This window comes from Gopherus evgoodei, chromosome 3 (genome assembly GCF_007399415.2).
Source record: "Gopherus evgoodei ecotype Sinaloan lineage chromosome 3, rGopEvg1_v1.p, whole genome shotgun sequence".
In the NCBI taxonomy this organism is placed as follows: domain Eukaryota; kingdom Metazoa; phylum Chordata; order Testudines; family Testudinidae; genus Gopherus; species Gopherus evgoodei.
In genome coordinates, this window is record NC_044324.1 from 83,199,094 (window position 1) to 83,211,977 (window position 12,884).

General features: G+C 39.9%; 1 protein-coding gene across 2 annotated transcripts in view; it reads left to right on the forward strand.

Annotated features, from left to right (window-relative positions):
* The window catches only part of FHL5 (four and a half LIM domains 5), a 37,220-nt gene continuing 24,336 nt past the window's right edge, over nt 1-12,884 (forward strand). Inside the window, exons 1-2 of one of the 2 annotated variants that reach the window (XM_030555972.1) lie at nt 1-429; nt 876-904. The gene's annotated coding sequence lies outside the window, so the exon portion shown is untranslated. Of the gene's footprint in view, nt 430-729; nt 905-12,884 lie in introns of those variants that run through there. The other variant, XM_030555971.1, reaches the window with a different exon arrangement.

Genomic DNA, 12,884 nt, shown 5'->3' on the forward strand with positions numbered 1-12,884 from the left:
AGATGCTTAATTTCAGCCTGTGGTTTCACTGATGTAATAATTCACCGAAGGCCTGCACAAGGCCCTGTGCAATGAGTAAGTTGTTCTGTAGTCCCGTGCGTTGGATAGAGTGACCATAGCCCAAACTGGAGAGGTTACCTCTGCTCCAATTCTAATGAGGCCAGCACTGAGATGAGCTTTTGAGAGAGGTCCAGAGAGAAACCATTCACTTTCCACTGATGTGGATCTAGTCGCCAGGAACCCCTGCCTAGAGGGACAGCAGCAACCATTCCAGTCTAGAAACTCGACTGGGGCAAGCAATGGGGGTACATGGAGTCCCAAAGTCTTTCCCTAAATTGGAAGAGGGTAGAATTTTAACCTCTCCCTTCTACCCCTGCCCACGGACACCATGCAGAACACCGCAAAGAATGTGTAATCAGGGTTTTTAATGTTAGTTCTGAGTTTTATCAAATGTCTTGGATGCACTTTCCAAAGAATATAGGCACAAAAAAACTGAGGATGAACATGTTCAGTCTCTTTCCCCTCCGCCCTTCTATATACTGATTTTTACTAAAGCTCCTCTTTCTTTCTGGCTAGGATCTTTGAAACTGTCTCTGAAACGCTCCTTTAAGGACCTCCTATGTGATATGTTTTTGTCTATCATTTGTAAACACAGTGTGACAAAGAATGATTTTGGTTCAGTGACAAGGGAACCAGCTATTTGCATGTCATGAGGTCTAAGGGAAACAAACTGACCCTCAGCCTTCTGCAGAACCAAAATCTGATAGGACCCTCAAATAGCTCTGGCACACTATTCTGTTTATTTTGGATTTAATGAATGCTTATTTCTGTGAAAGCTAATCTAATTATTTTCTCCTTTTATTTTGCTACACAAGTCATAAGAAGCAGCAGCTTGAAACCAAATGTGAGTATTGTTGTAACTCCTTTCCCTTATTATTTACCTTTCCATTGTTTTATTTGACAGTTTTTAAATATTTAGGTCAATAGACCAGGTAAGTCTGGAAAGTTTATGAACAGCTAAGCAAGAACCCTTTCTATTCGGTCATAGATTAATTCTGACTTTTTCAGTTTCTAGTAGTGTTTTGTTTTAATTACTTTATATAACTGATGGAATTTGAGACGTACTTTCTTGCTTTTTTCCTTAAGAATAGTACTACATTTTCCTTTAGAGTGGCTGAGGCCATATACTTTTAATGCATCTTCCTAGGATTGCCTACAGAATTCCGTGAACCTATTCAAACAATCTTGATTGTATGTGCCATGAAGCACTCCCAAGATTGTTTCTGGTTTAACTGTTCTCAATTTATTAATTTTTAAAAATTAGATAACTAAGATTTATTGTGCTAACTCCAAGAAACCGACCAATAAACTGTAGATGCTGTTTTCTTCTACTCACCAACTTTCATAGTTACCTGCCACTGAGAGCAAGATCCCAACCGTACCTTTATGATGAGGTAGGTCACTTTTAGACCCAAAGTTACTTTCATAATATACAGTGGATTGTTCTTGTTGCATGTTTAATGTAAAATTAACTTGACAATTTAGAGGTGATACAGAGTTTAGACATGATACAAATCTATATCAAACATTATTTCATCCTTTTTCCTCCACTATTATGTTTGTCTGAGTCTCAGCTTTTTAAACATCTCTGCCACAGATTTGGGAGTGTTAAGAACTATATTGAAAGGATGTGCCAGTGCTTAGTAAAAAGTATTCTGTAAATGTCTATTCACACTGTCACATTAAAAAGCTTTATGGATAATGAGATTGAAATTTTCCATAATTGAAGGTCAACAACATATATTAATTGCTGTACTATCTGATTTTATGTATGTAGTACATTCAGTCAATTTTTCTTTTACTAATGAGCCCCAAACGATCAAACACAATTTAGATTGTAATCAAATGACTTTTCTAAAATACACTATTTTTGTAGCTTTCCTTATTTTCAGCCGCTTTGTTACATCCTTAAAGCTTGACACAGAACCTCTGATATTAAGAAAACAACTTTGTGCTGTCGGTTTTGTTCACATCTAATATTTATTCCCACATTTATCTTCAGTATGTATGATTACTTGACATTTCTTGAAGTATTTTAACTGAACAATCTGGAACAGACATATATTAATGTTATCACATTGCTGACAGTCTTGCCATATAATTTTATTGCACTGTCACAAAAGTCACTTTGATTTAAGATTGCATAATATGTAGAAATTTAAGATGGCATGTGAACCTTCTTGCAAGAGTAAAGAGAAATGAAATAATATGCTGTTTGAAAGAAACTCTGATCAGTTTTGAACCAACCTTTGTCTCAAGGTTATTTGCAGGCGGACAAGTTTAAGGATTTGATTGATTGATTTGATTGGTGGATATTGTAAAGTTCAGAATCAGTTGTCCTTTTGGGCACAGTTTTCCTTTTGCTAATGAAGCCAGTTTTCTTTTCAATTCCTTGTCTTTTACTTTTATGATTGAATTTTACTTCTCCTGAAAGTTGAAGTTTAACAGCATTGGCTAACTGTGGATATAAAGAGGGGAAAAGTGCAAACTCTCAAGAAAAGTTCTTGCAATAATGTAAAGTCTTAAGTCCAAGGGTTGAAATCCTAGCTCCATTCAAATCAATGCAAAACTCCCATTGATTTCAATAGCGCCAAGATTTCATCTGAGGCTTGGGGCCAAGCGCCTTAGGAATAGGATCATCCTTAATTCTTGTAGACATTTCCCTCCTGGTTGACTGGGAGATGAGGTTGTGTAGAGCTCCCACTGAATTAACTCCCTTCCAGTCTAGCTATCCTGAGTTTGCAGAGAGTGGAATGATGCATTGCAACTTATGTTCTACTTGTCTCTCTCTGGTAGATTTAATTTTGTCGGGGAACTGGGCATTCCAAAATATTTAGGTGGCTTTTGAAAATCTCAGCCCACATATTTAAACTTTACCTTCTGGAAAAATCCTATAGAATTGAAGAGAGGTAAAATTAATAAGATTTCACAGAAATTTAATAGGGCAGCATAGAAGTTACTCCACAAATATAGGGAATTTAATGGTGAATCATATAAACTATCCCATATAATTCTATAGCAGGAATATAGTCTTCTATGAAATAGTACAGTGTGGTCCAAAAAAGTAGTGGCTCAATCCTCCTCATTGTTTCCAGTTTTGTATTCTTAGAGCAAAAGCTTTTATTTGACTCTAGTTAATGACTTCTTCAAAACTTTCCTTCCATTTGCATCTTGCTCTGCCTTTGTTGTATTGATTTTTAATTTTCCCCTGTCAGGTTCTTCATCATTTCAGTGTTCCTTCCTACTCCCCACCCCAGCTAAAATTCTAGATCTGGTAAGAACATAAGAATGACCATACTGGGTCAGACAAAAGGTCCATCCAGCCCAGTATCTTGTCTACCGACAGTGACCAATGCCAGGTGCTCCAGAGCGAGTGAACCTAACACATAATGATCAAGTGATCTCTTCTCTGCCATCCATCTCCACCCTCTGACAAACAGAGGCTAGGGACACCATTCCTTACCCATTCTGGCTAATAGCCATTAATGGACTTAACCTCCATGAATTTATCCAGTTTTCTCTTTTAAATCCTGTTATAGTCCTAGCCTTCACAACCTCCTCAGGCAAAGAGTTCCACAAGTTGACTGTGCACTGTGTGAAAAGGAACTTCCTTTTATTTGTTTTAAACCTGCTGCCCATTAATTTCATTTGATGGCCCCTAGTTCTTATATTATGGGAACAAGTAAATAACTTTTCCTTATTTACTTTCTCCACACCACTCATGATTTTATAGACCTCTATCATATCTCCCCTTAGTCTCCTCTTTTCCAAGCTGAAAAGTCCTAGCCTCTTTAACCCCTCCTCATATGGAACCCATTCCAAACCCCTAATCATTTTAGTTGCCCTTCTCCAAACCTTTTCTAATGCCAGTATATCTTTTTTGAGATGAGCAGACCACATCTGTACGCAGTATTTAAGATGTGGGCATACCATGGATTTATATAAGGGCAATAAGATATTCTCCATCTTATTCTCTATCCCTTTTTGAATGATTCCTGACATCCTGTTTGCTTTGACTGCTGCTGCATACTGCGTGGATGTCTTCAGAGAACTATCCATGATGACTCCAAGATCTCTTTCCTGATTAGTTGTAGCTAAATTAGCCCCCATCATATTGTGTATATATAGTTGGGGTTATTTTTTCCAATGTGCATTACTTTACATTTATCCACATTAAATTTCATTTGCCATTTTGTTGCCCAGTCACTTAGTTTTGTGAGATCTTTCTGAAGTTCTTCACAGTCTGCTTTGGTCTTAACTATCTTGAGCAGTTTAGTATCATCTGCAAACTTTGCCACCTCGCTGTTTACCCCTTTCTCCAGATCATTTATGAATAAGTTGAATAGGCTTGGTCCTAGGACTGACCTTTGGGGAACACCATTAGTTACCCCCTCTCCATTCTGAGAATTTACTATTTATTCCTACCCTTTGTTCCCTGTCTTTTAACCAGTTCTCAATCCATGAAAGGATCTTCCCTCTTATCCCATGACAATTTAATTTATGTAAGAGCCTTTGGTAAGGGACCTTGTCAAAGGCTTTCTGGAAATCTAAGTAAACTATGTCCACTGGATTCCCCTTATCCACATGTTTTTTTGACCCCTTCAAAGAACTCTAATAGATTAGTAAGACATGATTTCCCTTTACAGAAACCATGTTGACTTTTGCCTGACAAGTTATGTTCTTCTACGTGTCTGACAATTTTATTCTTTATTATTGTTTCAATTAATTTGCCCGGTACCGACGTTAGACTTACCTGTCTGTAATTGCCAGGATCACCTCTAGAGCCCTTTTTAAATATTGGTGTTACATTAGCTATGTTCCAGTCATTGGGTACAGAAGCTGATTTAAAGGACAGGTTACAAACCATAGTTAATAGTTCTGCAATTTCAAGTTTGAGTTCTTTCAGAAATCTTGGGTGAATGCCATCTGGTATTGGTAACTTGTTAGTGTTAAATTTATCAATTAATTCCAAAACCTCCTCCAGTAACACTTCAGTCTGTGACAATTCATCAGATTTGTCACCTACAAAGGATGGCTCAGGTTTGGGAATCTCCCTAATGTCCTCAGCTGTGAAGACTGAAGCAAAGAATTAATTTAGTTTCTCTGCAATGACTTTATCGTCTTTAAGCGCTCCTTTTGTATCTTGATCATCCAGGGACCCCACTGGTTGTTTAACAGGCCTCCTGCTTCTGATTACTTAAAAGAACATTTTGTTATTATCTTTTGAGTTTTTGGCTAGCTGTTCTTCGAACTCCTTTTTGACATTTCTTATTACATTTTTACACTTAATTTGGCAATGTTTATGCTCCTTTCTGTTTACCTCACTAGTATTTGACCCTCACTTTTTAAAAGATGCCTTTTTATCTCTCACTGCTTCTTTTACAAGGTTGTTAAGCCACAGTGGCTCTTTTTTAGTTCTTTTACTGTGTTTTTAAATTTGGGGTATACATTGAAGTTGGGCCTCTATTATGGTGTCTTTGAAAAGTGCTCATGCAGCTTGCAGGGATTTCACTCTAGTCACTGTACCTTTTAATTTCTGTTTAACTAACCTCCTCATTTTTGCACAGTTCAGGTCTCCTGAAATACAGCAGTGTTGTCCAATGTCTTATAACTCTTTAAGCTACTTAATAGTTACAACCAAAATGGTGCTTGTAACTCTCCGTTTACTCTCGCAGTGCAAGGGTACTTCTCTCTCCACCACCTGTGGAGTGCATTTTTACTTTTGTTCTTTTAATTTGTTCTAGGTCCATCTGAAGTATTGATAAGTTCTCCTGGTTCCATCAGGTATGGGTCCCTGGTTCTGAGGAGGCTCCCTTGGTTCAGTGCTAGCCTTCAATCTTGTTCCCTATTCCCTGACTACTTCTGTACTAGCACAATGTCCCTTCCTCCCTCCCCCGCCCATACCTATGACTTTTTTTCTGACAGAGAATGGAATTAAGACAAAGAACAGGCCAGTGGTTTGGCCCTGCCTTCAGACTTTGGAGACACAGGTTCAATGCCATATGCGACCACAGACTTCCTGTGTGACTTTGGGCAGGTTAGCTTTTCTGGGCCTCAGTTCCCCATCTGTAAAATATTAGAGATTAGTGTCTTGAGTCCTGTTTTGCATTGATAGTATGAAGACTTATGATTTCTAACCCTTCTATTTTGTCGAACCAAATGTCCACTTTTCTAGAGCTTGGCAAGTTCTCCCTCATTTTCTACAAATCAAAATAAGATAATAGAACAATCCCACATTTAACTTGGATTTTATAAAAGACATGCTTACTGCAAACAGTAAGAAATCCACCTTGAAAATAATAGTATGGCAAAGAAAGATCTTGTTTAACGTGCGTATCTTTGCAGCTATCGGGGCGTAAAAAGCAAAACCAGCAGAGCAGTAATTAAAGGGTCACTAACTCATGTCACATTAAATGGAGATTAAACACAAAGCCAGATTTGTAAAATCTTCAGATTTTAGCTCATAAGTGAATGCATTCCTGTGTCTCAAGAAGGTAGAAGTTTGTTTAAATCTGGTGTGGAGATGTTAGGATTCCCAGTCACATAACTATCTCAAAGAGTTACAACCTAAACAGACAAGGCAGACAAAGGGAAGGAGGGGAAACAGGTACAGAGATGAGAAATGACATATATCCTGTTATGCTGCTCCAGTGTGGCAATATTCTTAAAATAAATACGGGGTGAAGAGCAAGAGCAAAATTGCACCCTGCTGTGAGACCACATATTTAGTTATATTTATCCAAGGGACAAACTTCACCATTTGCTTTGTGAAAAGCTGCTGGAAATGATGTTTCACCATTGAATAAAATCAGGAATATCAGTGTTTTGCATATGATACACATGCTCTTAAAGCAGCAAATGCTGATGGGCACAACTCTATTCCCATGTCCTCTTGGGTTAATATTAAGAGCCAACATGATAAGTAGGATTTCCAGCACCTCCCCAGGACAGGAAGCTCAGTTGTCTGAGTTCCTGACGCTATTTTCAGTGATAATGAGGTTAGCTCATGTAGTACAGGAAGGAAACATATTTTGAACTTGGGTTCTCAAAGGTAAGTCCTTTCAAGGCAGTTTGTTCAATGTGCCAGAGCGGAGTGCAGAGTATCATATTCCTTTTTGGGGAAAAATATTTCTTTTGATCTACATTTCAGAAAGACTCTGGGAATGGGTGCCTCATTAAGAAGCAGAAAAATAGTGTATTAGGGCCCTTCCTACACTGGTGGTGTTTTTAAAACTCCCCTCAATGCTCTAGCTCTGGGTGAACCTTCTATTTCTATAAATAAATAAAAAAGGACTCTCCTATGCTTGGTGCTACACTGAAAACATGGTCCTGAATAAGAAGAGTTTCCAAAGTAAGGCCTAATTCAGCAAATGCTCGCATACATAATTTGACTCATATAAAGTCAATGGGATTACTCACATCAGTAAAGTTACATGTGCATAACCGTTTCCAGGATCAGGCCACAGAGACTGTGGTCTTTCCAAAGCACTCCCTATGCAGAACAAACCTGCCATGGCCCATGTCCTAACAATCTGTTTATAAACTGTGTGAAAATATATGTGAAATATATGTAAGGACCGTCAATTAATCGCAGTTAACTCATGTGATTAACTCAAAAAAATTAATCACAATTTTAAAAAAGTTAATTGAGATGAATCACAGTTTTAATCGCACTGTTAAACAATAGACTACCAATTGAAATTTATTAAATATTTCGGATATTTTTCTACGTTTTCATATATATTGTATTCCGTGTTGTAATTGAAATCAAAGTGTATATTATTTTTGATTATCATTTTGAAAGTGCAAATATTTATAAACAAAAGTATTTTTCAATTCATCTCCTACAAGTACTGTAGTACAATCTCTTTGAGAAAGTGCAACTTACACATGTAGCATTTTTTTGGTTACATAACTGCAGTCAAAAACAAAACTGTTACACTTCAGAGACTACAGGTCCACTCAGTCCTTCTTGTTCAGCCAATCACTAAGACAAACCTTGCAATGCCGGCTACAACAGTGCCATGACAACACCTCACTTTCAGGTGACACTGTGAACAAGAAACAGGCAGCATTATCTCCTGCAAATGTAAACAAACTTATTTGTCTGAGTGATTGGCTGAACAAGAAATAGGACTGAGTGGACTTGTAGGCTCTAAAATTTTACATTGTTTTATTTTTGAATGCAGGTTTTTTTGTACATAATTCTACATTTGAAAGTTCAGCTTTCATGATAAAGAAACTGCACTACAGTACCTGTATTAGGTGAATTGAAAAATATTATTTCTTTTGGTTTTTTTACAGTGCAAATACTTGTAATCAAAAATAAATATAAAGTGAGCTCTGTACACTTTGTATTCTGTGCAGTAATTGAAATCAATATATCAGGGGTCGGCAACCTGCAGCACACGTGCCAAACATGGCATGCAAGCCGATTTTGAGCGGCACACAGCCACTTGCCGCAGTCCTGGCGGAAGCCCCACCCAGCCACTCCGCCCAGCGCTCTCCCCTGTGGGGGCAGGAGGCAAAAGCTTGGTTCTGCAGCAACCAAGCTTCCCCCCCCCCAGCTTCTTCCTCCAGCGTGGTGCTTTCCTGCCCCGCCCCCTCTCCTTCCCTGCGCCAATCAGCTGATGGCCCTAGCGAGGGTGGGGGGGAAGAGCAACAGTGTGCAGGCAGTTCCCTAGAAGGGACAGAGAGAGGTAGGGATGGAGCCTTGGGGAAGCGGGTGGAACAGGGCACATCCCTTCCAGCCCCCTGCCCTGAGCCACTCAGGGCAAGGGGCTGGGAGCACCCCTATGAGCCGAGCACTCCAGCCTTCTGTCCTGATCCCCCACACACTGTCTTCTGTCCTACACCTCCCACGCCCCCAACCCTCTGCCCTGACCCCCCCCCACACTCAGCATTCTTCCCTGCAGCCCCCATACCCCCCAGCCCTCTGCCCTGACCCTTGAACCCCCCCACACCCAGCCTTCTGCCCTGCACCCCCCACACCCCTGGTCTTCTGCCCTGACCCCCCCACACTCATCTTTCTTCCCTGCAGCCCCATACCCCCCAGGCCTCTGCCCTGACCCTTGAACCCCCCCACACACTCCCAGCCTTCTGCCCAGACCCCCCCACACACTCAGCTTTCTGCCCACAGCCCCCATATCCCTCAGCCCTCTGTTCTGACCTTGAACCTCCCCTCACACACAGCCTTTTGCCCTGCACTCCCCAACCCCCCCAGCCTTCTGCCCTGAACCCCCCAACCCCAACACATACCCAGCCTTCTGCTCTGCATCGCCACAGCCCCATCCCTCTGCCCTGAACCCCCCCCCCACATACCCAGCCTTCTGCCCTGCACCCCCACAGCCCTATCCCTCTGCCCTGACCTCCCTACACACACTCAGCCTTCTGCCATGCAACCCCCGCCCTCAGCCCTCTGCCCTGACCCTTGACCCCCACACACCCAGCCTTCTGCCCTACACCCCCCACACACCCCAGCCCTCATCCCTGAACCCCACCCCACCCCAGCATTCTGCCCTTACCCCTGAAACCTTTCCATCCAGGTCTGGGGTCCTGGCCGCAGGCCCTGCTCAGATCGCTGCTGGCCTAGGTGAACAAAACCCCAGGCTGGCAGCAAGCTGAGCAGGCTGGCGGCGTGAGATCAGCATTTTAATTTAATTTTAAATGACGCTTCTTAAACATTTTGAAAACCTTGTTTACTTTACATACAATAGTTTAGTTATATAATATAGACTTAGAGAGCTCATAAAAATGTTAAAATGTATTTCTGGAACGCGAAACCTTAAATTAGAGTGAATAAATGAAGACTCAGCACACTGCTTCTGAAAGGTTGCCGACCCCTGCAATATATTTTAAAATGTAGAACACACAATTTAAATATTTTTGATATTTTATTATTGCTTAACAGTGCGATTAATCGTGATTACTTCTTTTAATCACTTGACAGCCCTAATTGTTCATGTGTCCCACACACAGCTTTTTCGGCCCATTTAGCTCCCCTCTCCACCACATACAGTACAGGATCCTATGACCCACTATTCTTATATTAGCCTATATAAGCCAGTCTTTGTCATTTTTTATTTCCTGAGATGTCACCTCACTGGCTGCAACCCTCTAACTGGGGCTGAAATCAGAAAGCTTTGTATCTGGTTCACTTTTATTTGTGAAATTTTTTTTTCAAGCTAACCATTTCTTTTTTCCTGATAAAACTAGGTTAAGCCATGATAGTGCGGCGGGGAGGGGAAAAATGAGTAAAAAGACCAGATCACTCTAGTACACTAGGTGTTTTTGGTTTTGTTCTTTTGCTTTGGTTATGTTCTAGAGAGGTGGTGGAATCTCCTTCCTTAGAGGTTTTTAAGGTCAGGCTTGACAGATCCCTGGCTGGGATGATTTAGTTGGGGACTGGTCCGGCTTTGAGAAGGGGGTTGGACTAGATGACCTCCTGAGGTCCCTTCCAACCCTGATATTCTATGATTCTATGATTTTTTTTGCTTCGTGGTAATTGTTTTTTAATATGGAGTAACCAAAGTGACTTTCAGTTATGACTTGCTTTAAGACATGCATGATGTTTCTAATGTTTTTATCCTTATTGCTGTTTTCAAAGCTGCTTTGCAGTGTGGCATTGGTTTTTAGAGAACCAAGCTAGGAAAAAAGTGAATCTTATACTTACTTATTTACTTTTTAAAAAGGGATTTAACTAGCTTGCACTCTCTATTCTCAGGAGATAGAATACTTTTCATCTTCCTTTTAATCCCTGAATTAAAATGAAGATTTTTGTCTCTGTAGCTGACGTAGCTGCACAATGAAAGACATGGCTGATTTTGGGGTAAGGTTTTAAAGGTTGCATTCTGCTTCAGTGCCATCCACTGAGGTTTTGTTGCTTCTCATCAGTGGCAAAGGCTGTTTCACTTTATTGCCTGTAAACTTGTTGCTCCTCACTGTATCTGAGGCATTGTTTTCTATTTTCTCCACAAGAAGGCTTCCAATCCTGAAGGCAAGGCTGATTCTTATTTGGCAGATGTGTTCCTGCCAAGTATCATTAGGGATTTCCCTGGTTTGTGCAGGCATTTTTACCTTTCTTTATATCATTCTCACAATGGATTGTACAATGGACAGTCAGGTCACTGATATTATTTATACTTTTTTAGAAGTGGGACGTCTTTGGGTGAAGGGGTTACTCCAGAGGTAGGCAACCTATGGCACGTGTGACGAAGGCGGCACGCGAGCTGATTTTCAGTGGCACTCACACTGCCCAGGTCCTGGCCACAAGTCCGGGGGGCTCTGCATTTTAAATTTAATTTTAAATGAAGCTTCTTAAACATTTTAAAAACCTTATTTACTTTACATACACTAATAGTTTAGTTATATATTATAGACGTATAGGAAGAGACCTTCTAAAAACGTTAAAATGTATTACTGGCACGCAAAACCTTAAATTAGAGTGAATAAATGAAGACTCAGAGCACCACTTCTGAAAGTTTGCCGACTCCTGGGTTATTCTTACAAAGACTTCTGGATATTTCTCTGGTTTATGTACTACGGGTGAAATTCTAGCCCCACTGAAATCAGTGGCAAAACTCCCAGGTGAGGATTTCACCTGATAAGTCTTCATGTGCAACTTTTGCCTCTGACTGATCTCTGGTTGAATGCTTTTGCTTTAGTAATTCCTAAATTTTGTGGGAGCTTTTCTTTGATTCGTCTCAAAATGCTTGGTCTGATGATACCAATGGACTATTGATAAAGGATTACTCATATAAAACTTTCAGGATTGGGCCCCAAATTAACTTTTCCCATTCCCTCTTCTTTATATCCTGGAGTTCAATTTGATAGATATAAAAGTTGCATTGTTTTCTCCAAATCAATATGATGTATCAATTTTTTAAAATTCTTTTTAGCTATCTGTGATTCAAATAAATATCCACTTGCTACTGGGTATTCATCTCAAAATATAAGCTGCCTTATCTGATATCTGAAGGTATGTCTACACAGCAAAGAAAAACCTGAAGCTGGCCTATGTCAGCCACAGTTTTTCTTTGCTGTGTAGACATACCCATAGACTGCAAAGTAAAGCTTGCCAGAAAATATTTTTTAACACACGAATTTTTCACTTTTCGTTTAAAAAAAAAACTGAAAACCAAAAATGTTCTGGTTTTGGCAACGAAAAATAAATTTCAGCCGAATGATAAAAGATCATTTTGGCCAAAAATTTTTCATTATTGAATTTTTCATTTTCCAATGAACAGAGGAAAGAAGACAATTTCCATTAAGATTTTTGATTAGTCAAAAATCCAAATTTCCAAAGGAAAAAAGTGACAGAAAAATTTCAACCACTCTACTACAAAAAGGCATGATGTTTTAAAATCTAAACGTATTTAAATTTCAGAAGAAGAATTCTGGAGAAATTTCCCCCGTGAGCAGGTTATTGCATAGAAGGTACTGCCAGATGGTTTCTTGCATTTTTCTTGGAACAGTTGAAGACCAAATACTGGACCTGATGGATGTTATGGCAATTCCTACTTTCTTGCAGATTTTGGGCTGGTGTTGCCTAAGTGTTAGATCTGTTGCCCTACTGGATACTTTGGTATCTAACATGAGCAAATTTAGTGCAGACTGACATTTTTCCATCATTGCTCATGAAAACATCTTTATTGCTCAGTGTTCCTTCCGTCTGTGGAAAAGTTGAGAGCTGAAGCAGAGCTCTGAATAGATTGCCTCTTGCTGGAGCAAAGTCACTGAAATAATGCTTGGCTGAACTGAATTTGTTTAGAATTTGAGAGTAGTAAATAGGGGGAGGGCTTCAAAACTTTTTCAAACTGTATCGA